The sequence below is a fragment of the Tenrec ecaudatus genome, chromosome 13 (assembly GCF_050624435.1).
Source record: "Tenrec ecaudatus isolate mTenEca1 chromosome 13, mTenEca1.hap1, whole genome shotgun sequence".
NCBI classification, from domain to species: Eukaryota; Metazoa; Chordata; class Mammalia; order Afrosoricida; family Tenrecidae; genus Tenrec; species Tenrec ecaudatus.
Genome location: NC_134542.1, coordinates 93,790,626 through 93,801,099, shown reverse-complemented (window position 1 = coordinate 93,801,099; position 10,474 = coordinate 93,790,626). Strand labels below are relative to the sequence as shown.

The following is a 10,474-nucleotide window of genomic DNA, read 5'->3' as shown; positions in this document are numbered from 1 at the left end:
TATCAGATATCTAGAGACTAGATTGCATGTTCAAAATATAGACTCATCTAGTGTCAATTACTCAGGTCACGTGTATAATCAATTTCTCTAGAAAGTTACAAGATCTTGAATGCTTGAATATATACATCAAATATTTTCTCTGCATCAACCCACTGCCATTAAGTCCTTCCGATTCATAGCATCCCTCTAGTTGAACTGCTCCATGGGTGCCTGAGGCTGGAAATCTTTACAGGAGCAGATAGACTCACTCTACTCTCAGAGAGCAGCTGCTGGGTTTGAATTGAGATCTTTCAGGTAGCAGTTCAGTGTTTAACTTACTGCACTACCAGGGTTCTGTTTTCCTATATGTACGTAGTATACACTCTATTTTTAGGCAATTTCATTGATATAAAATATTAAGTCTCAGAGTTCAAGTCAGCTACTTCATAAAAGTTATTTCCACTAGTGGTAAAAACTAAAAGTAACTAACTGAACAAAAGCGAGTTTGAAGGATGATTCCCTGCACCCCACCCCCCGCCCAATCAGGATAAGATGAACCAAAGTGAAATGAGTACCATGAAAAAGAAAAAGAAAAAGGTCACTAAAACATGGTTTCTTGTTTTATGTTTTAAAAATAATTTTATTGTGGTAATATATATATATGAAAAAATGTATCATTTTAACCACTAAGGGATATAATTCAGTGACATTAATTGCATTCACCAGGGAGTACCACTATCCATTTCCAAATGTTTTTATCACCCCATACAGAAACTCATACCCTGTAAGCAGTAATTTCCCAATCCCACCTCCAGCTCCTATAGCCTCTAATCAATGTTTTCCCCATGCCTTTGTTGATCCTATGGATTTCAAACAAGTGGATTCCTACACTATTTGTGCCTATGTGTCTAGCTTATTCTGTTCAACATGTTTTCAATTCCTTCAGTTCATCGTTGTAGCATGTACCTGAACACTTCATTTTTCTCTTTTGCTGAATGACATTCCATTGTATGTTTGTGTATGGACTGCAGCAAGCACTGGTATTTGGATATCTATGTCCCTCTTTTCAATTTCTACATCACCGAGAAAAAGTCAACGGCAACAGGAAATGAATCCCTAATAGCTGAGGATAGACGACCTCTGTGATGGCCTTCAAAGGGAGAAAGCGCTCTGTAAAGATGCCTTGACTACCTACAAGCATGTGGATCATCATTTTCATGCAATTTCAAATCCTACTGTTTTTTTACCATCTAGTGAGGCAAAGTCATAATGTATTCAGCTCTAACACCCTGATATTACCAAATCATATAATATTGTCGAACTTTGCCTAGAAAATCAGAAAGGTTGATCAAATGATGTCAAAGGTTGCTTCCAACCCTGATACTGTACATGTCCAATAAATACCTTCCTTGTTCATTAAGGGGTCCCTGGGAGTATGCAAGCAAATCATGTGTACAGCTACTTAGCGAAAGTTTGATGGCTCAAGCCCACCCAGCAGCATGTCAAACCAGAAAGGCCGGGAGATCTATTTTCCATAACTCAGCCATTAAATACACAGTTCTACTCTGTCCCGATGGGTTACAGTCCATTCAGCTGATTTTTGTTTGCTTTAGTCTTTAAAGACACAGTCTACAAACTACAAAATGAGCGTCTGTGCTATTTGTTGTGAAGTGCTATTGAACAAGTTTCCATTCAGAGCGACCCAATGTCCTTCATGCTTTGCTTCATGACATTCTCATATTTGTTGCTTGGTTTCAGCCCTTTCCTCCCCTGTGTCTCACTGAGGGTTTGCTCTTTTTCACTAACCCTTTACCTTACCAAACCGGATCTTCTCCAGGTAAGAGTCCCTCCTGACAACATATCCAAATTGTATAAGACAAAGCCTCCCTATGCTCATCTACAAGGAGCCTTATGGACATTCTCCTCCCAATACAGATCTGTCCATCCTTCTATAGTCCACTAACCCAAAACCAAACTCACTGCCATCAAGTCTACTTCAATGTCAGCAACCCCAAAGGACCGGGTAATATTCTTCACCAAGACGATTAATCAGAAGTCATCGTTGCTTCATCATCATTCAGTTTTCAGCTTTCATAGGCATATGAGGCAGTTGAAAGGACAGTAGGCTGGCACATCTTTGTCCTCAAAGTGGCATCTTGTTTTGGAACACCTTGGGAAGGTCTTTGGTGGCATATTTGCTCAATGTAAGACTTCCTGACCGCTGCTTCCACAGATCCTGACTGTAGCTGTGAAAGCTGGATCCCTGACATAGCTCTTTTCTCTGTTTACCGAGTTGCTGCTTATTGATTCAATTGTGAGGGTTTTTTTCCCCTGTGTCATTCTCACAAAATTTTAAAATTCATTATTTATGGTTAACAGTTTCGCCGGCATCGAGTTCACATACCACACATCTCATGAGTTCAATCACATTCATAGCACCTGCGCGACCATCATCGCTGTCAATTCCAGGAAATGTCTTCTTCCTTGTACTTGCTATTATTAGCGCTCCACATCCCACCCTCATTGCCTGCCATGGCTCTTTGAAACTATTAATCCAGTGATGGTCTCAATGGGTTGACATGGGTTTCATATACAGAAAGATATACAAAATCAAAATAAAACTCCAACAAACAGCCCAACAATGACAGGATGAAACAGAGAAAATCCTCAGTTAGAAATAAAGTAGATGAAAATAAATGAAGTAGGAAATGTGAAAATGCACAACAACCCTACATTGAATCAAGAGGGAGAGCAGATGACAGGGTGCCATATTTTGACCTTAACTACAACTGCAGTCATCCTGCCTACATTGTGCCCTGTTTGTTATCCAGGTCTTTCTCATCCCTGGTCTCTGGTCCCTGGTCCAAGGCATTCCACAGAGACTCAATCCCCATAGGGGACCCTGCAAAGGGGTTTGAGGCTTTCAGTGGCAACCATATCCTTCTGTAAATGGGGGGGTGTGTGTGTGCAGAATTTAGACTCTAATACTGTTCCCTCATCTGAGTTTGGTTTTTATTATTCACAATTCTTCAATCACAAAGGCTGGTGTACTTCTTCCGTGTGGTTTTATCTGACGCCTCACTTAATTGGCTGTTTGTTTGAAGATAAATTTTTAAGACCCAAGGTGCTCTTCTTTCTAATTCTATTGTTTTTTCACCACCCTTTGCTATAGCACTCACATTGTCAGGGAGAGTTTGATAGGGGCCATGTCAAAAGAACTCATTATTCTTGTATTAAGGCTATGATTAAGTGTGTGTTCTTTCAACTATGATTCAACTAGAGCCCACAGTTGCAGCCACTGTGTAAATATATCTCGTGGAGAATTGTCCTCTTTTTTCCTGATCCTTTACTTTACTAACTAAGCATGCTATTCTTTTCCAAGGACTGGTCCCTCTTGATAACTTGCTAGCATTTTGGCTGCACCTCATCCAAGACATACTGGTGAGTTCTTCTGGCAGTTGATGATACTTTCAATAGTTTTGGCCAAAACCATAATTCAAATATATTAATTCTTCCGAAGTTGTCCTTAGTCATTATCCAGCTTTCATCCAGCCTATGAAGTGATTGAAATACCATGGCTTGGGTCAACATACCTTAGTCCTCAATGGGACATTTTGCTCTTAAACACTTTAAAAAATGGAATACTTCATAAATGTGTGTGCCATCATTACACGAGGGGCATGCTATTCTTCTCTGTACCATTTTAATTTTAGTATATGTGCTGCTGAAGTGGGCACAACTGTGAGAACTTTTGTTTTCTTGATCTTGAAATGAAATCATTAACTTTCATAAACACTCCTCCCAGTCCTCTTACATGTTAGGAAGGCTGTGTCATCCTCGTAGCACAAGGGGTTAATGAGTCTCTCTCCTATCCTAATGCCAGACTCATCCTCATGCAGTCCAGGATCTCCAAATTATTTAGGGAGCTTTGGTGACACTTTGGATTATGTATTGGACTATTAATCATGAAGTCAGAATTTCAAATTCTCTAGTCATTCCAAAGGAGAGAAGTGAAGGCATGTGTTCTTATAGTGACTGAAAATCTTAGAAAGCCTAAGGAAGAATTATATTCTGTTATATTGGGTCACTATGGGTGATGAGTAAGCAGTTGGTTCTCAAATTATTTGTTCAGCACATGAGTACAGATTGAATAAGTATGGTGAAAGACTACAACCCTGACACCTCTCCTGATTTTAAACAGCAGAAGATCTCCTTTACCTGTTCAAATGACTGCTTCTTAGCCTATGTATAAGTTCTGCATTAGCTAATGTAAGTGTTCTAAAATTTCCATTCTTTGTTGTTGTGGTTGTTCCAGCAGTACATTTAATTAAAAGAAAATCAGTTCACCCAGAGGGAGTACCTTCTAGTTTCCACTTCTTGGCAATGCTCTCCATCTATGCTCAAGCAAAGCCCAGAGTGGAGACAACGATATGGCCCGAGTGGTTGAACATTTTAGCAGCAAAATCCTTAAACTCATAGTAGAATGATGATGAGATTTTCTGGTTCTGAAGAAAACCAGAAATATGGAAAATAAAGGAAAAATTGCAAGCAGGTTAAACACAGCACATTTCAGATTGCACATTTTATAAATATGTACATCTTTGTAAAGGCACTGACAATGCAATCAAATCTTGAGGGTATCATGGAATGAAATTTCCTGAAAGAAAATGCTTGTTTTCCCATTTTATTGGGAGCTCTTAAAGATGTTACAACAATCCATAGTTCAATTATATCAAGCATAATTGAACAATTGCTGCTGCCATCATTTTCAAAACAATTTATTTCTTTTTGAACTCTTTGATATCAGCTCCCCTTTAGCCCCTTCTTCCCCCACCCCACCCCCAGGAACCTTGTTATTATATCATATATTATTTATTTATTTGTCTTATATTACATCATTCTATGTATCTGTTCACCTACCATTCTGTTATTTGTTCCCCTCAAGTGAGGTCAGATAATCATCATTGCCATCAATTCCCCTTTCCTCCACTTCCCTCCCTCTCTTTCCATACCCTCAGGGAATCATTACTTCTGTTACTTTTCTGAAGGATTTATCGCTCTTGGATTTCATGCATTGAACGATCTTTAACTCTACAAATGAACATACACAAATCTAACAAGAGTAATGAGGTAAAACTAAGGTCTAATCATAGGGGAGGAAATTTTAAAGAACTAGAGGATAGTAAAGTGTTTCAACATTGCTATACTGTACCCTGGATATATCATCCCTTCCTTGTGGCCCTTCTGTGAAGGACTGTCTGATTATCTTACAGGTGGGTTTGGATCTCCACTTTGCCTATGTTCCTTCACATCAATTTGTTTTTTGAACTTCTGATACCTATTCCCGTCAACACCTCATGGTCACTCAGGCTGGTGTGCTTCTTCCATATGGGCTTTCTTACTTCCCTGCTAGATGGCCACTTGTTTAACCTCAAACCTAAAATTCCCACTCTTGGCAATGTTATGATCTACACAGTTGAATTTTTTACAGTAAAACACTGCTTTTTACCAAGATCCATCTGACTTCAGCATTTATATTCCTCGGTCCATGTCTTCTGAATCTGGGTAGAATTTCTATAAATGTGCTGCCTCAACCATTTTTAATTGCTTCAGCAAATTTTTAATAGTATGCAATATTAATGATATTATTGGATAATTTAGATATTTTGTTGAATTGCCTTTCACTGAGACAGGCATGAATATAAACTTTCTCTTCCAGATGGTTGACCAGGAAGCTATCTTCCAAATTTCCAGACATAAACTAGTAAGCACTTCTAACTTTGCATCTGTTTGTTGAAATACTTCAATTTAGAGTACCTTGTTTTTCATTAATGGCCTCAGTGATACTTGGACTTTTTCCTTTCAGTACCCTACATTATTGCTCATATGATACTACTTGAAATGATTAAATGCCAACTATCATGCAAAAAACTCTTTTCAGTACAGACAGTATTTCTGCCACATCCTTTTAATGGTTCTTGTATAATTCAACTTTTTATCCACAGAACTGCAACTTGAGGCTTAAAGTTTTCAGCTTGAGAATTTCTGAACATGTTCTTTCTTTTCAATTTTTTAACTCTAGGTCTTTGCAGATTTTATTAGGATATTATCGTGCCTCTTCAAGCCGCCCTTACAATTTTTTTGTTCGGCTTTTTTTCTTTCATCATTTCTTCCATTCACTCTAGCTATTCCATATTCATGAGAACGTTTCTGAGTCACTGATGAGATCCATTTTGATATTTTCTTTCTTATTTATTTTATTAATCTTTTGCTTCCTTCATGTATGAAATCATTGATGCATAGCATGACTGGTCTGATCGCCTTTGGTGGCCACTGTGTTAAATACATTCTTGAGACAATTTCTAAAGTCAGATGGGACATGAAGTCATATCTGGGTTCTCAAGGGCTTGTATTTTTCTGGAGATCTCATTGGAACTGTAATGTGAGCACATGTGGGTCTGTTCCACAGTTATCTCCTGCGCTGGTTCTGGTTGTTGATATTGAGTATCTTTTTCTATTGAAGTCTCTTTCCAGAGTTGTTTTTGATTTTCTGTATAGACTATCAGAAAGGGTACATGTTCATAGTCACAGTTTATTTGTTGCAAGCTATTGGCCTTGCAAATTTTTATCATGCAGTAGCCAGTATCATTTCTACCAACTGATGAGATTTTCCAACTACTGATTCTTCTTTGTTTCCAACTTCTGCCTTTCAATCATCAGTAATGATCAATACATCTTTGATAGATATCCCTTTTTGATAAATATCAGACTGTAGAAGTTGGTAAAAATCTTCAATTTCTCCACCTTTGACATTAGTAGTTGTGCATAAGTCTGATAAATATTTGTATAATGCCCAGGCATAATTTTTTTCTGAATTACTATAAAAGAGATGAATCACATCCCGGCTTGTGTGAAGCTTGAAAACACTCCTGAAATGTGTTTTTAGAAGAGGTTTTCACCCGGTCTTTATTGAAAGTCATCTCAATTCTTTCTCAAATCCCTGCCTGGAATGGGCTAGGTTTGAAAACAAAGTACTGCATATTTGAAAGAGATTCAAAAAAAATTGTGAAAAAAATTCATGATTTTTAAGTCCACTTCCCATGAATTTTTGGACTCCCCTACCCACCCCCTTCTATGTGAATAGTTTGTTGCTGACTCATTTAAAAGTGAGATAATGTAGACCTTATCATCAGTTGATTCAGGATTGCAGTAGTTTTATCTGATAAGAATGCTGAGCTTAACAAGTAAACTTGCAATGATTTACATGCTCCATTTCATTGCAAAAATCATTAAGTTGTTAAGCATATTGTAAAAGTTCATTGAAGAGTAATTCTTCCCGTACACATTAAGATCAGTGAAGATGGAAGTTCTTCCTCTCCACCCCTGCACACACATAAAATTTAAACCCTTTACAACCATTTGGGGCTGATATGAAGCAATTCTTGTCCTTGATGTTGCTGCCCATTATTTGGGCAGGCTCATATATTGACATATCCCATACACTAAGACAGTGAATTTAAGCAATGCTTCCTTTGTGACTATTAAACCTTACATTCCAGACTTTGGCCAAAAGTGAAGCAATAAAGACAATCACCAAAATCAAAGACACTGTATCTGAATGGGTCCAAGTGCATGTGTCTGGAAGAGAAAGCCAACGACTATGCATGTAAAACACTCAGAAAACTTAAAACAAACCTGGCCTCAAAGATCTTTGTTTTGGAACAGAATAAGCTTGGAAATAATTACAGTGACAAAGTCAGCTTCCCCTGGACATGATCCTTGGCATTGCCAGGGAATTTAATGCTGTTTAAAATGCTGCCAAGAACTTTTGGCTACTCTCTTCTCAGTTTAAAAAAACAAAAAACAACCTCTTTTGTCATGTAAATCCCTTATTGCCTCAAACCCCATAATGGCTAACAATTATTTGACAATTGACAAGATTCTCAGCATAGCAGACCTATCCTTCTCAGAGGTCTTGGTCTCTTTATCAGGACTTGGGAGTGCTGCCAGCCCACACACTTGAGTCATGATCGAAGGACTGCTGGATGGAGATGTAAAGATATATTTACCCACTATTCTGCATTAGATAGCCAGGACTACTCAGGGGTGGGCAGTATAAATGGGTTTTTCTTTTCAAGCTATTAATTATAAATTGGGGAAACCAGAAAACAGATCAATTAAAGCCAAGTTAGCCCAGCTCAAGAAAGTGCTTGCCAATTTCCTTAAGAAAATTGTAGCAACTATGAAAATGTCAATAAACCCAAATGCAAAGAAGATAAATAATAAAAGATTATTTTATTGTTCAATGCCCTCACTAATTTTTAAATAATTGATAAACACAAAATATTTAATAACTCTGCTCTCAGTTCAAGCCTCTTCTGTTTAAACCACAAGGTGCCAACTGTTTTCTTTTCGTAGCTTTGTTAAAACTAAAGGCTAATCCCTGGCAAAAATCGGTTCCCATTGGTTTTTCAAAGCAAAGTGACTCTGTTGTCCTTCTTATACACTTGACTTTGTTGTCACTTTACATTTTGATCTCTCTCTGAACTCCATAACCATCAATCACATGTATTGGGCACCCTATTTTGTAAACACACACAGAAACATTTAAGACCACAATAAGGATTTCCCCTCTTCTCGAGTATGTACACTATGATCAGAGATGGAAGTTCTAGATAGATCAGCAAGTATTTCAAGTTGCTGCTGACCATAGCATTGTGAATAATTGATAGTCATGAAATGTTTAATAACGTCTTCGACAAAAATACAAAAATGAACTCTGGTTCATGCTTGATTCCAAATATAAGTATTACTGTGGGCATTTTTTCAGATAAAGATATCACTTCATCGGACGCTTACTAATTTCAAAAATGATAAATTAGACATCTACTCCAGAGGTAAGAAATTACCTGCCAATTACAGAGGATATTATTTTCAATAACTAGTCTTGTGTCTACCATTCTATTTCTTTCAAAACTAACTTCAATATACGCCAAGACCTCAAGACAGTCTTCCTTTCTTTACAATTAAACTGGAAATCTCTTTCCAACAGATTTCTAAATCATGTGATTACTAATAATTAGTTAAGCACTAACTACTACCAAAAAGAAAATGCATTTTGAATGAATTGGTAAATAAAACTTAATTAAATATTTATTTTGAGGGAAGAAGTTTATCAAGATTAATTCTTACCTAAATGCTCAGACATGTTACCATTTGCTTTTGTCATGAATTTGTTTAAATTTCCCCTTGAAAAAATCCATTTTCTCAAATACCACAGTCTTGAAACCAGTTTGTAGGATCCATTGTCAGAGGCAAGCACATTAAAGTTCCCTTTGCGTTGGCAGAAATATTGTACCTAGAGCCATGGGAGAGGCCCTCAATAAGTATTTTTCAATTTTATTGAACTTTTGTTTTAGATTTAGAAATTTGGTTTGGATTTAAAAAGTATCCTCAACCCTGTCATGTACTGAGCAAATGATATACAATATAATATTTCATTGTATTCTGCTTCTATTTGGTCAGAAGTATATGAGAGAAATTTCATGCTGGCAGTTGGAGAAACTTCAGGAAGGTCCAGGGGAAATATGTAGTGGCAGTAGTTGATAGCAACATTATTGTTATTATTAACCAAAACTTCTTATCAGAGAAAAGATCTGTTTGAAAATTCCATTATGAAAAAATAGAAAGAAAAATACCATTAAAGTTTATGAGTCCTCAAAAATTTACAAAATTTAGCAAAATATGAAAAAGCTTTTAAAAAGCTAGATAATTTTTATATGAATTTTGATGTAAAAATGCTAAATATGTATACATATCCCAGTATGTATAATTCAGCCTACATAAAATTAATGTTTTTGCAAATATGTTAAAATATCAATATACAGAAATGATATTCAAATAGAAATGTTTTAAACACTAAATATTAATATATAGTAATATTAATAATATAGTAGTATATTAATAATACTATATTAATATATAGTGATAATAGTCAAATAATAATATAACTGGAATGCAAGGGTGGTTTAACATTAAGAATTCTAACAATATAACTAAATTAAAAAGCCACAAGAGAGCAAATGCATTGTTATATATAAAAAATAAAATAATGAATTTAATAAGCTTCAAAGATATTCCTCATTAAAATATTCCTCATTAAAAAGGAAAACCAAAGAAACTATAAATCAATCAGAATGTTCTTGAGGTGACAATGATATATTTAATTGAACAATTTCTAGGAGTGATAACTATTAAGCTTTCTCTCCGAAAAAGAAAATATTGATAAGGGATTTATTATTACTTGCAGATAGTAGATTGTTCTCCAATTAGTTCGTTAATTTTTCTTTCAACTTGCTAAATGTATACTTTAAACCAATTTATCACTTTTAAAGATTTGGAGTTTTACCCAAATTTTTAAATTTTGGGTTTAAAAAAAAATCATTTTATTGGGGGCTTGTCCAATTATTATCACAATCCATACATACATCGTGTC

At 36.1% G+C, this 10,474-nt stretch overlaps 1 non-coding gene across 1 annotated transcript; it reads right to left on the bottom strand.

The window, feature by feature from the left end:
• Nucleotides 1–3,609: 3,609 nt before the first annotated feature.
• On the bottom strand, nucleotides 3,610–3,716 carry LOC142425125 (U6 spliceosomal RNA). The gene has a single exon (XR_012779498.1). It is a non-coding gene; the product is annotated as a U6 spliceosomal RNA (small nuclear RNA).
• Nucleotides 3,717–10,474: the final 6,758 nt, after the last annotated feature.